Source organism: Tupaia chinensis, unplaced genomic scaffold (genome assembly GCF_000334495.1).
Source record: "Tupaia chinensis unplaced genomic scaffold, TupChi_1.0 Scaffold000238_1, whole genome shotgun sequence".
Classification (NCBI taxonomy): Eukaryota; Metazoa; Chordata; class Mammalia; order Scandentia; family Tupaiidae; genus Tupaia; species Tupaia belangeri.
The window spans coordinates 9,173,616-9,186,689 of NW_006159716.1; positions in this window are offsets into that span (position 1 = coordinate 9,173,616).

The window sequence follows — 13,074 nt, forward strand, 5'->3', positions numbered from 1 at the left end:
CGGATGGACCAACCACCCCCGGAGGAAAAGCCCCCCCCAAAAAAAAAAAAAAAAAAAAAAAAAAGAAGCTCATATCCTAGAGAAAGAGGTAAGTGGGGGACTGACAATAACGCGTCACCTGCAGGTGTAAGTGTACATGGTGCAAGCTTTGAGGAGGACTTGGCAGTGAGAATGCGCTCCTCGTCCATCCCGCTACGTCCGCAGCTTTGAATTCAGCAAATGAGCTGAAACAGACGAGGGGCACGCACTTCTTACAGTGTGGTTTACCATCTATAATAATGGAAGATGTTTCTTTTTTTTTAATGAAGAATGATTTTATTCAACTTTATTTATTTTATATTGACAGAGAAGGACAGAGTGAAACAGAGAGGTTTCACTGCTGTGTAATATTTCATTTGGTAAATGCACTACAATTGATTTCCTACTCTCCTATCAATGCACTTTGAAGTTTGCTCTAATTTTTGTTTAATAGCCAGAAGGCACATGGGCTCCCCAGAGAGAGAGAAGGAGAGAGAGAAAGCACCCCACTATGGGACATTGTCGTGCCATAATCTCGTCTCCTCCATTCTCCATCCTGTCAGAAATCTGCACACACACACACACGCCCAGCATGTTTTTCTGCCAAGGCTGTCATTCAAACTGTGGTCATCCATGTGGGACCCAGCTCCCTTAACTGTTAGGCCACGGAGCCAGCTCATGTTCCAGTCTTTAAAAATAACTTTCCCTTTCTCCACGTTACAGTGCATGCACACACACATGAGCGTGAGAGAGTGAGCAGCGTCCATAGGGTCTGGTCATGCTACAAGCCCCTTCCTCCAGCCCTCCAGCCCTCTGTCTGATCTTGGGCACTCATGTGTGTGCACGGCGTGTGTGGGGCTGACCACACTTGGGATTTGAACCGAGGTCACCATGTGGGATGCAGCTTCTCTTAAGCAGTGCATTGCTGCTGGGCCATGGAGCCTTATTGCAATGTATTTTCCTGCTATTACTAATAACACCAAGTGAGGGTCTCCACCCAGTTCCTTGCAGTCATATGAGAAGGTCTCTTCAGAATAATTACCTAGGGACCAGCAGATGGTGTAATGCTTACGTCACTGGATTCCCACATGGCTGACAGTGGTTCAAATCCCAGTGGCTTGAAACTCACACTAGGTGCGTGTGTGTGTGCATGGAGGAGGGATTGCGGTGTGGCAGGTTTATTTATTTCCTCCATGAACAAGAGAGAGAAAGAAAAATAGGCAAATAGAAACAGAAAGACAACATACCCCACAGAGTACCAACACCACAATCCACCCCCACCTTCATGCAACTCCAGATCATGGGCACCTACATACCCAGCACACTCAGGGGGTCTCTAGACAGGGACCTGGAACCTTCCGGGCATGGCTCAGCCTCACAGATGTCGTGCTGTATCACTGCTCCACTGTCCAATCCCCCCTATTCATTTTTGCACTATCAGTCTCCACATCCACCTACACACACACACCAGATTCTGTGTTCCTTTACTTCAGAAAGCAGCTTAAGAGTACAGAAGTCAGTACCTTTGGGGACCAGCAGATGGCAAAATGGTTACATTGCTGAGATCCCTACATAGTCAACCACAGTTCAAGTCCTGGACCTGGTGGCTGAAAACTCACACCAGCCACGTGTGTGTGCATGCCCAAAGTCCCCAGAGGAGAATGGAGAAGAGCGGGTTGTGGCATCGCCATCTTCCTGGGGGGTAGTTTCTCTCTTTCTGTCTCTCCAATGAATGCACACACCCTATAGCAAAAATCTCTCTTAAAAAAAATTACCCAGAAGAATTGCAGGGTCATAAAACTACATGTAGCTTCCAGTTTTATTAAATCCTGCCAACTGCCTCCAATATATGAAAGTTTTACAATTTTTATGTAGTCAAATGTGTCAGCCTTTTCTTTTATGAGTTTTACAACATGCTTCAAAAGTCTTCCAGGGGGCTGGCAGGTTGCATAGTGGTTAAAGGCACTGGACTCCCACATGGCTGACCACAGTTTGAGTCCCTGACCTGGTGGCTGGCTTTCTCACGTTTCCTCTCTCTTTCTCTCTGTCTCTCTGTCTCTCTCTCTCTCTCATGCTCTGTCTCTCTCTGGTCAAATTAAAATAAATAAATAAAGTTAATTTTTAAAAAAAGTCCTTCCCTACTTAAATCTTCGATCTGTCTGGAAATGAGTGCTAAAGGAGGAAGTACTGCCCAGTGGTTTCAGTACCTTTTGTCAACACAGGTTACTGAATCATCGGCTTTCGTGTTTGTTTATCTTAAAAGTTGTGTATTTTTACAGATTTAGGCAATTCTCCCGGAGTTAACAATAAACATGTACTTGCACCGCTGAGGGATAAATTAGAAAGAAGTACGAGGTAAGTGCCCTGACACCAGGAAGCCCAGCGTGAGGCACAGAAACGCCTGGAGCGGGTCCAGCTGGGAGCTGGGCAGAGGATCCGTGTGGTGGGCAGACAGCTCCTCACCACGGAGCAGGTGGGGCTGGCCGAGGGCTCTGGAGTAAGCAGCTCAGCTGCCAGACGGGACACTCCTCACCACGAGTGCTTGGTCAGCAGCCACGATCAGCTAGGCACTGCTTCTGTCTCACGGGCGGCACTGGGGGGCCGGGTTTCCATTCAGGACGAGCAGCTGTCCTGCCCGGGCAATGGCCCCGGGGAAACGGGCTTTGTGTAATGGCTCTGGATGATGACTCCACACGCATGCCGGAAACAGATGGTGGAAACAGATCAGGTCAAAGTAAAGCCCAGGAGGTCACGCGGGCCTTGAACTCCCATGCAAAATCCCATTGTCTATCAGCCGAGTGCAGGGGGGTGGAGGAAGGTGTGCCCGGCCCAGAAATGGCCTCCAGCAACAGGCACTTGGAAGTTCTGGTCCAGGGGTGTGCTGGGGATGGGGAGGTCGTTTACAACTCCCTTTGCCACTGGAACATCAACTCCATAAGGGTGGGAATTTGACTGTTACTCTTCCCATAGTCCGGTGTTCGACACATATACGGCACCTAGTATTTGTAGAATATGGTTAAATGAGGATGCAAAATACCATAATGGCTTCCAGTTCGTTTCCTTTCATTTTGTTGGATACTTTTATTTATTTCCTTTTAGAGGTTTTTGCCCCATGGCGCATGTGTTCACCAGAGAGAGAAACACACAGTGAGAGAGAAAATAAGAAATCACCCCCCAAGAGGGATGGTCACGCCACAATCCCTTCTCCTCCATTCTCCTCCCGGGATCTTGGGCGAACACGCACACGCACGCACACATATCCAGCGTGAGTTTTAAGCCACTGGATCTGGGACTCGAACTGCAGCCGGCCATGTGGGAGACAAGCAACACAGTAACTACGCCAACTGCTGGTCTCTGATACTTTCATTTTAAAGTGGCAGATAGATGAGGAGAGAGTAGGAATTATCTTGATCATGGCCACCAGCTACCTGCATCATTTTTTTAAATATTTAATTTTACTCACTATTATTATTTTGTAATTTGACCAGGAGGAGACACAGTGAGAGAGAGGGAAAGTGAGGAAGAAAGCCACCAGGCCGGGACTTGAACTATGTCGGCCATGTGGGAGTCCAGCACCCCAGTCACCATGCCACCTGCTGGCCCCCGTTCATAATTTTTGGATTCTTAGCCTCAATTATTAAATTGTTGTGCATTTCAAGTTCAATTAGACAGCAGGATGGAGCAAGGAGAATCAGAACTCAATTCTAACACTTGTCTCTTAAGAAAATGTCCACTGCTTCTTTAGGCAGGGCAGATAATCTGTACGTATTTGATTTCTTTCTTTAAATGGTCTTCGCTCCAAAAATCATTGATTGCAAAAACAGGAAGCAGAAAGCAAGATGATTTGCAAGTGATTGAAAGATGGTAGTCATGTACTGACTCAGTAAGGCCTGCTGTGTGCCAGGTACCACGCCAGGTGACAGAGACACAGTGGTAAGCAGGACAGTCTATGCCTTTAAGAACATGCAGCTTTAAGATTAGGGGCCAGCAGTTGGCACGGTGGTTAAGGTGCGGGCCTCCCACAGGGTTGACTGTGGTTCGAGTCTTAGACCTGGTGGCTTGCTTTCTCTCTTTCTCTCTCTGGTGAGCACATGTGCCCTGTAACAAATTAAAAAAAAAAAATGATGATAAATAAAATTCTTAAAAATAAAAAGATTTATTTTAGGGACCAGCAGGTGGTATACCAATTAAAGGGTTGGACTTCCATATGGCCAACTATGGTTCGAGTCCTAGACCTTGCAGCTTGAAAATCACACCAGCTGTGTGTGCATGCCTGCTCAAAATCCCAGGAAGAAAATGGAGGAGGAGGGATTGCAGTGTGGTCATCCCTCTTTCTGTCTCTCTCCTCTTGGGCAAGCGCATGGCTCTGGTTCGAGTCCTAGACCTTGCAGCTTGAAAATCACACCAGTGTGTGCATGCTTGCTCAAAATCCCAGGAAGAAAATGGAGGAGGAGGGATTGCAGTGTGGTCATCCCTCTTTCTGTCTCTCCTCTTCGGCGAGCGCATGGGCCTATGGCAAAAAAATCTTTTTAAAACTATTTTATTTATTTATGAGAGGGAAAGGAGGGCAGGCAGGCACTAGTGAGAGAAAGAGATATTCTTGACAGCCTTTCTTTGTTGTGATCCTCTGTCCCAGCCTCCCAGTTAGCCAGGATTACAGGAGTGCTGCAGAACCCAGCCCGGTTTAGGTTGGTCCAGGATCCAGACCCAGGCCTTCCCTGTGGCTCCAGTCTCCCCCAGCAGTGCCCTCCTGCTTCCGCCACCACAGCTGGGGCTGAGTTAGTTTATTAGGCATTTACTATACGCCAAGGGCTTTATATGCCTTAATTTATTGAAACCTCACAACTCTGTGGGGTTCATAACTCTATAGGGTAGCCGCCAAGAGATTAAGTAATTTGTCTGAGACTGTGTCAATAGGGTGGCGGGGCTGGATGGGAGCTCAGGCAGGCTGGCTCCAGAGCCTGTATCCTAAACCTTTTCTGTTTTTCCTTTGGAATAGGTGGTACTGGTCAAGTAGGGTGAAGTGCCACCACTGAGCAGTCCAGAACACACAGAAGGAATACGTCCTCCAGGCTTGGGGATGGTTGGGGAGATTTAGAGGGTCAGTGCGGAATGGGAGAGGAAAAAGGCTCTAGGGAGAGGGAACATCAGATGCAAAGGCCAAAAAGGGAGTGAGAGCACACGGTGGGAATGTCCTCTGGAGCGCTGCCCTGGAGAAGAGCAGAGGGAAGCGATGGGAAGGTGAAGGGAAGTATATTCATTTTCCCTTTTCTTTCATTCTTTCTCTCACTCTTCCGTTCCTTCTTATTTTTTAATATTTTAAAAATATTTTTGCCATAGAATCCTTGCTGGAAATAGAGTGAAAGAAAGCGAGAAATCACCCCTCAGGGAAGAGGGCCGCACTACAATCCCTTCTTCTCCATTCCCCTTTCAGATTTTTGGGCACACACGCACACGCACCCGCCATGTCTTAAAGCTACTGGGTCCAGGACTCAAACTGTGTAGTCGGCCATGTGGGATCCAGCACTTAAACCACCAAACCTCCTGCTGGTCCTGGTACTAGTTTTTTTTAAAAACACAGCAGAGGTGGGAATCCAATTATCCTTTGTTCAGATGCTCCTTGGCAATTATCAACAGACAGAAAATCTAGTAATTATGTTGGAATATGACTACAAAATTGTTTTAGCTAGGCCAGGAATGAGATACGCTGGGTTAAATTGTTTTAGCTAGGCCAGGAATGAGATACACTGGGTTTTTGTTTGCTTGTTTGTATTTTTGAGAGGTTTTTGGTTTTGTTTGCTTGTTTTTTTGAGAGGTTTTTGGTAGAGGGCACGCATGTTCGCCAGAAAGACAGAAAGACAGAAAGTGAGAAACCACCCCCCATGGGTGATGACCATGCCACAATCCCTTCTCCTCCATTCTCCTCTCGGGATCTTGGGCACGCACACACACGCACCCGGCGTGAGTTTAAGCCACCAGGTCTGGGACTTGAACCACAGTTGACTACATGGGAGTCCAGCAACATAGCCATTACATCAACTGCTGGTCCCAAAGATACACTGGGTTTTGAAGTCACAGACTTGGGTTCAAAGCCCAGCTCAACCTTTTGTTGGGTGCTAGCTTTCAGGTGATCGGAAGGGTGGTTAATTTTCTACGTGATATAGTAAGTACTGGCTTAAACCCTTTTGGTTGAAGGGATGAGAAAGGCAGCTTCTCTTCAGGGATTGGAAGTGTATTTCTATCCCAGCTGAGGAGGGAAGCAAGGAAGAAGAGGCTGAGGCTGGGGACCTGGTGTGAGCTGATGAGATGAGGCAGCAAGTGCCCACGCGACTCCTCTCTCCTCTGCCCAATGGCAGCCAGAATGTCTTCAGGAAAATTATGCTGAATGAATATTTTTCTTGATTTTCTTTCCCAAACCAAGAGCTGCTATTAAACTACTTAGAACTAGGAGTCGTTGAACATTGATCCTAGGACGGCTGATGGGATCCAAGTTCTCATCAACGTACTGTGATTCTGGATGAGAAGCGGAGACACTGCCAGCACAGAACACACAAGGGTGTAAGTTGCTCACACACAGTAGGCGTGAAATTAACTCAGTACTCTTGCGCCAGCCCCATGCCCTAGCAGTTAAGGGAGCTGGATCCCAGAGGGCTGACTGAGGTTCAAATCCCAGTCCTGGTGGCTGGAAAAGCACACCAGGCCTGTGCATGTATATGCATGCCTCAACTCCTGACAGGACGGAGCAATGGAGAAGGGACTGTGGCAGGACCATGCCCTGTGGAGGGTACTTCCCCCTCTGTCTCTTCAATAAGACCTCTGGCAATGAAAACAACACGCAGAAACTTTTTAGGAGAGAGGGCAAGTGGGGGAGAGGAGGTGACGGGGGAATAGGAAGTCAGGTCTGTCCTTCGGTATGGGGGAGATTTCACGTCTCAGGGCTCCCTGCATCTCTCGGGTCATTCAGTCTGTCAGTAGTTCTCAACGGGTGCATTCTGGAAATCCAGGGAGTGATTTCTGGTCGATGTGATGATTGGGGTATTACTGGTATTTGCATGCAGGGGCCACTGTGCAGAGCGGTATTCTCAATTGCTTTATATCCAGCTGGACATTTCTGTAGGTGGGAAGACCTATTTCTCACACCCTATTTTCTTTGAAATGGTGCACAAATGATCTATCAGTTCCACTTCAAATTTTTAAAGGGATGCTATGAAATATTAACTATGCAAAGGGTGTGGGATCTGATAGGTTTGGCTACCACTGGTCTTTGCCAGGAACCCCCAGGCTAGATCTGTGGTTTCACATCTTTTTATTTTTTGCTGCAACTGACATTCAAAAAAGATGGTGGCATATTGCTTTTTTGGTTTTAGTTGCAAAACTGAGCCTAAGATTACTTCCTCATTTAACTCTTAGTAACTCCTTCTTTTTTTAGAGTTTTTTTTGCCTTAGGGCGTGTGCACTACAGAGACAGACACAGGGAGAGGGAAAGCGAGACATCCCCCTCAGGGGGATGGCCAAGCTGCAATCCGTTCTCCTCTGTTCTCCTCCCAGGATCTTGGGTGGGCATGCACATGCATGATTTTTAAGACAGTGGGTCCTGGACTCAGACCACAGTCTGCCACGAGAAAGTCCAGCGACATAACCATTATGCTATCTGTTGGCCCCAACTCTTACTAACTTCTGAACAAAATATGTCCCCTCAGTTGAACAAACCAAATAGGTTTGCAACACAGCAGTAACCAGTACTCAGACCACAGCCTTTGGCTTCAATAATGGGAGTTTTCCAGAAAGGGCCTCTGGACCATCGAGTCCTCAGGAGCTATCCTCCCAGTTGGTCTCAAAGGCTCACACTGTTCCCAGATGCAGAACACTCCAAACTTACCCTGATAGGATAGCTCAAAACCAAGTGACAACTCACACAGCACACAAACTAACTAGTAACTTGGGTGTCTACAACATATCAGACACGTTATTTTCATCCTCCCAATCACCTGAACGTTAGTACCCAACGAGAGGCTGAGCTGGGCTTTGAACCCAAGTCTGTGACTTCAAAACCCAGTATCCTTTCCACTGTGTCCCATTCTCGGTCTAGCTAGAACAATTTTATCGTCGTATCCCTGCATAATTACTAGATTTTCTGTTGATAATGGCCAAGGAGCATCAGAACAAAGGATAACTTAATCCCCACCTCCACTGTGTTTTTAAAAAATCCAGACCCAAACATAACTTTCTTCGGAACTGCCTGATACCTTCCTTTGCCCACTCCCCCGCCCCCAAAGATGTGCTTGAAATTTTTTCAAGAATTATTTAATTTCTTATTATTTTTAAATTTGTTACAGGGCATGTGTGCTACCAGAGAGAAACAAAGAGATAGAAAAAAATGAGATAATAAGCCACCAGGCCCAAGACTCAAACCTCAATCGGTCATGTGGGACTCCTTTACCACCACACCACCTGCTGGCCCCATAATCAAACTTTCAAGAGATTATTAGTTACCAGCCTTGAATGCAAAGTAATTCCTGAAGAACCAAAATACACCTTCGGCCCATCTCTCAGAATAGGGCCTAATACAATCAGACCACTGGGGCTTGGGCTCAGGTTCATCTCAGAGTGAGCCCAGTAGGTCTCCCAACCCACCTTGTGGTTCTGTTCTGTAGTTCCAGAATACACACTTGAGTAGACATCCTCAGCGACTGTGAGAATGGAGTTTTCGGGATTGAGGTGTGGACATCCCCCCCAGGGGCACATGTGCCTTATGGCAAAAACCTTGAAAAACTATAAAAGATGATGACTGTCCTCTTACATGAAATTTGTAAGAGGCCATTGGTTTGAACTGAGCTCCTGCACTAATCTCAACAGATCAAACCAAAACAATGAACAGGAAGGAAAAAAAAATGCAGGGACGGGTACTGCTTAGATGTCCCGCTGAGACCACAGGGAGGCCTCGGTTTGACTTCCGGTCCAACCTAAGGCCAGGGACATAGGTGTGCACCTCTAATCACGAAGCCCAAGAAGCTGAAGCGGGAGGATCACAAGCTTGAGTCTGGGAATCAGCCAGACCATGTGTGAAAAGGAGCTGTGGGACCAGCAGTTAGTGTAATGGCTATGTCGCTGGATTCCCATGTAGTCGACAGCGGTTCCAGTCCTGGAGCCTGTGGCTTAAACTAACGCCGGGCGCATGTGCATACGTGCCCAAGATTCCGAGAGAATGGAGGAGAAGGGATTGCAGCGTGGCCATCCCCCCTGGGGGGTGATTTCTCGCTCCATCTTTCCGGCGAGCCCACGGATCCTATAGCAAAAACCTCTCAAAAAAAAAAAAAAAAAAAAAAAAAGGAGCTGCACGTTGTGGCAGGTGCCTCAAGTCCCGGCTGGGAGCTGACGCAGGAGGATCGTGACAGCACGGAGGCCGCGGTCGCACACCACGCCACGACTTCCCTTGCACACCGTGTACACCCAGGGATCCCAACAGAAGAGCAGTTCCCGGGCGCAGCGGAGCCTCAGCGCGCAGCCGGCTCCCCCTGCCCACCTTCAGGGGCTCCACTCTCCAGCGGCTCCCGCATCTCAGACGTCTGCGGGTACCACTGCTGGGTCTCGCCGGCGCCGGACCCCCGCGCCTGCACCCCGAGCGCAGACGAACCTACGCTTCACCTTTTAAAAAAAAGCTCTTTGGGGGACCGACAGATGGCATAGTGGTTACAGCGCTGCGCTCCCACGTAGGCGACTGCGGTTGGAGTCCGGGACCTGGCTGCTTAACACTCACGCGGGCGTGTGTACACGCATGCCCGAAATCCCGAGAGGAAAACGGAAGACACATGCCCGATACCAAAAATTTCTTTAACAAAAAGCCTTTCATATTTGTACTTCCCCTCCAAGACATTAACAGACTTAAGTCCAAAGGTTAGTAGATGTTGACCTTTATTTAATTCAAGAAAACAGGCTTTGATATTCTCCAAGACTGTGAGGAACACACATTAGATTAGTGCTTTTCAACTGGGTTTGATTTTGCTGCCAGGGGACACCCGGTCACACCCGGAGGGAGACGGTTTGGGCTGTCCCGGCTGGGGGAGGGCGGACTGTGCTCCTGGTGTTCAGTGGGTAGAGGACAGGGATGCAGCGGGCACCCGACACAGCGCAGGGCTGCCCCGACCGAGAATCCTCCCTCCTCCCTCCCGCCCAAGGTGTGAACAGTGCCCAAGGTGAGAAATCCCGTTTCAGAGGCCTGCAATACCGTCTACCTGGGGGTGCAGAACCTGCCAAGCTGTAGTACAACTAGCTCTGCTTGCCAAAGGCCGGAGGGCAATCTTCCCAGCAACTGTTCTCCTGTCCCGAAAAGTGAAGTGCTAGCCCTGACAAAACCGAAACGGAGAACTGGTTTCCCCAGGTCATACAGGTTTTAAAAATGTTTACCACCAGGAAAAAAAAAGTTTTTCCAATAAAAAAAATTTTTTTCAGCATAAAAACATACTTTGAAAATCACACACACACACGCTCCCACTTAGCAGGGATGAATGCTAACAGTTTAGGTTTCTCTTAGTCATATACTATCTTTTCTATTTGTTTTTCTTTTTTCCCCAGACAGGGCGTCAGCCTTGCCGCCGTCCTCGGCCTCCCAGCTGGGCTCACCAGCACATCACCGTATCCAGCTCTTTCGAGTTTATTTCCTCCTTCCCTGGGTGAGCGGGAGAATCCCCAGGGTAGTCCCAACGCTGCATCTCCCCCCAGCGTCAGGCAGTGCTGGGTCATAGGCAAATGCGTCTGAGGCACTCAGGGTCTCCAGACTTGAACCAGGACTCTCGCTATGTGCGACTGCCTCAGAGCACCCAGTCCCCCACTTTCTTTGGGCCTTGCTATGTTGCTCAGGCCAGCCTTGAGTTCACGATCCTCTGCCTCGGCCTCCCGGATTAGCTGATACGACAGGTATGTGTCTGGCCTTTGGGTTGAGCCAGGAATTGAACCAGGGTCTCCCATGTAGTCCCAGCCTGTGGCACCTAGGATCTTAGCAGGACAAAGCACTGTGGGCTGAACCATGTGCTAGCTATCAATAATGAAATGAAGACAGTGCACTGAGCATGCCACTTCTTCACAACGCGTCTTGCACTTCTACCTACACCCGGCTGTACGGTAGGGCATCCGCTGGACGGATGGCCATGGCTACAGTTTGGATGTCTCCCAAAAGTCATGCATTGGGACCTGTTTGTATTATAAAGGTATTAAGGGGGCCAGCATGTGGCATGATAGGTGGGGTGCTAGACTCCCACGTGGCCAACTGAGGCTCGAGGCCTGGACCTGGTGGCTTGCTTTCTCACTTTCCCTGTCTGGTCAAATTAAAAAAAAAATAATAATAATAAATAAAATTAAGTAATTCTTTAAAAATAAAGGTATTAGGCAAAAACGTAACCCCTTCATGTTGTCCCACCCAAGGTGGGGTCTTTGAGTGCCATAAAAGCATTAGGCCTGGGTCCCTATCATTGAGTTCTGGTATAGGAGGGGAGGAGACAGAAGAGGCAGAAACTTACAGACAGCTGCTCTGCATGTGCTCCCTGTGTGTAGCTCCACCAGAGATTGGCCCCTGCACCTCAGACCTCTACACCACGAGGTAATAAATGTTTCCTTATAAATCACCCAGTCTCGGGTATTTCTAAAAGCAATGCAGTAACGGACAAATACAGCCCTCTTCCTCAGTCAAGTCCTTACCGATAGGCATGTAGGTTACTTACAATGTCTTGCTATTACAAAGAACACGGTACCGAACATCTGACCGTTGTTTGTGGACTCAAGGACTTCCTAGAAATCTAAGTGCTGAGTTCAACGTGTACTGTGATATCTGTATTAAAACACACCTGTATCATAGCTTCATTATTTGCATATTCATTAAACTAGTCCTTGCAGCTACCAGACTGTGTAGACGCAAACATTTCACTAATGAACTGACTTATAAAATTAGTCCAATCTTGGGGCCAGCAGGTGGCGTGGTGGTTAAGGGCACTGGACTCCCACATGGTCAACCACAGTTGGAGTCCTGGACCTGGTGGCTTGCTTTCTCACTTTCCCTCTCTTCTCTCTCTCTCTCTCTGTCCCTCTCTGGCCAAATTAAAATAAAGTTAAATAAAATAATTCTTAAAAATTAGTCCATTCTTGCTTCTTAAGTACCTAAGCTCAGTGTGTCTATCCTGCCCATTGTATTCTAGTCTTCTCTAAGTCACTAGTTACTGTAAGCAGGTGATAAATGATACAAATAAAATGCAGATTAGTTGCAATAATCACAAATCTTGCAAATAATGGTGGCTTTGATGACGTTGATAAATAAGCCTGGTATACTACTCAAATCTTAAGCCAAGCCACTGCAAGACGTGGACCTGAGGTGCAGACCGGTTAACACAGGGAAGCGGGGGCTGCCTGGTGGAGCGCAGTAAACCCTGACAGTGAGGCCGGCCCACAGGGGAAGGTTCCCAGTTGGTGTCCAGAGACTCCCCTGAGTACTCCAAGCACGTGCATGCCCAGCCCACGGTCTGGGGCTGGCTGACGCTGGGCATGGATCACGGCACTGGGACGCTGTCTGGGCTGATCTCTCTCTCACTCATGGAAGGAAAAAAACCACTTTTTTAAAATACAGGAGAAGGGGATGAGATAATGAACTGTACCAAAAAATAAATAAATAAATAGAGAGAGAGAATGATGTGAATATCAAAAGATTGAGAGGCCCTTAGGAAAAGTGGTGAAACCCCCAAAGATTTCACACAGGTTCCCTCTGTGATTACGCCACAAAAATCCAATGAGATGATCAGACACTAAGTAAGTTCTCAGAAAAACATTCGACTAATTCATTGTTCACTCTAAGAAGATATATCTGGGGGCCAGCAGGTGGCGTGGTGGTGAAGATGCTGGATCCCCCATGACTGACTCTGCAGTTTGAGTCCTGGACTTGAAAATCACACCAAGCACATGAAATAATGACGTTTTCATACTTTTCTTCCATTTTTGTGATAGAAGTCCCAATCAGGGACCAGCAGTTAGCGTAATGGCTATGTCACTGGACTTCCACGTAGTCAACCGCGGTTC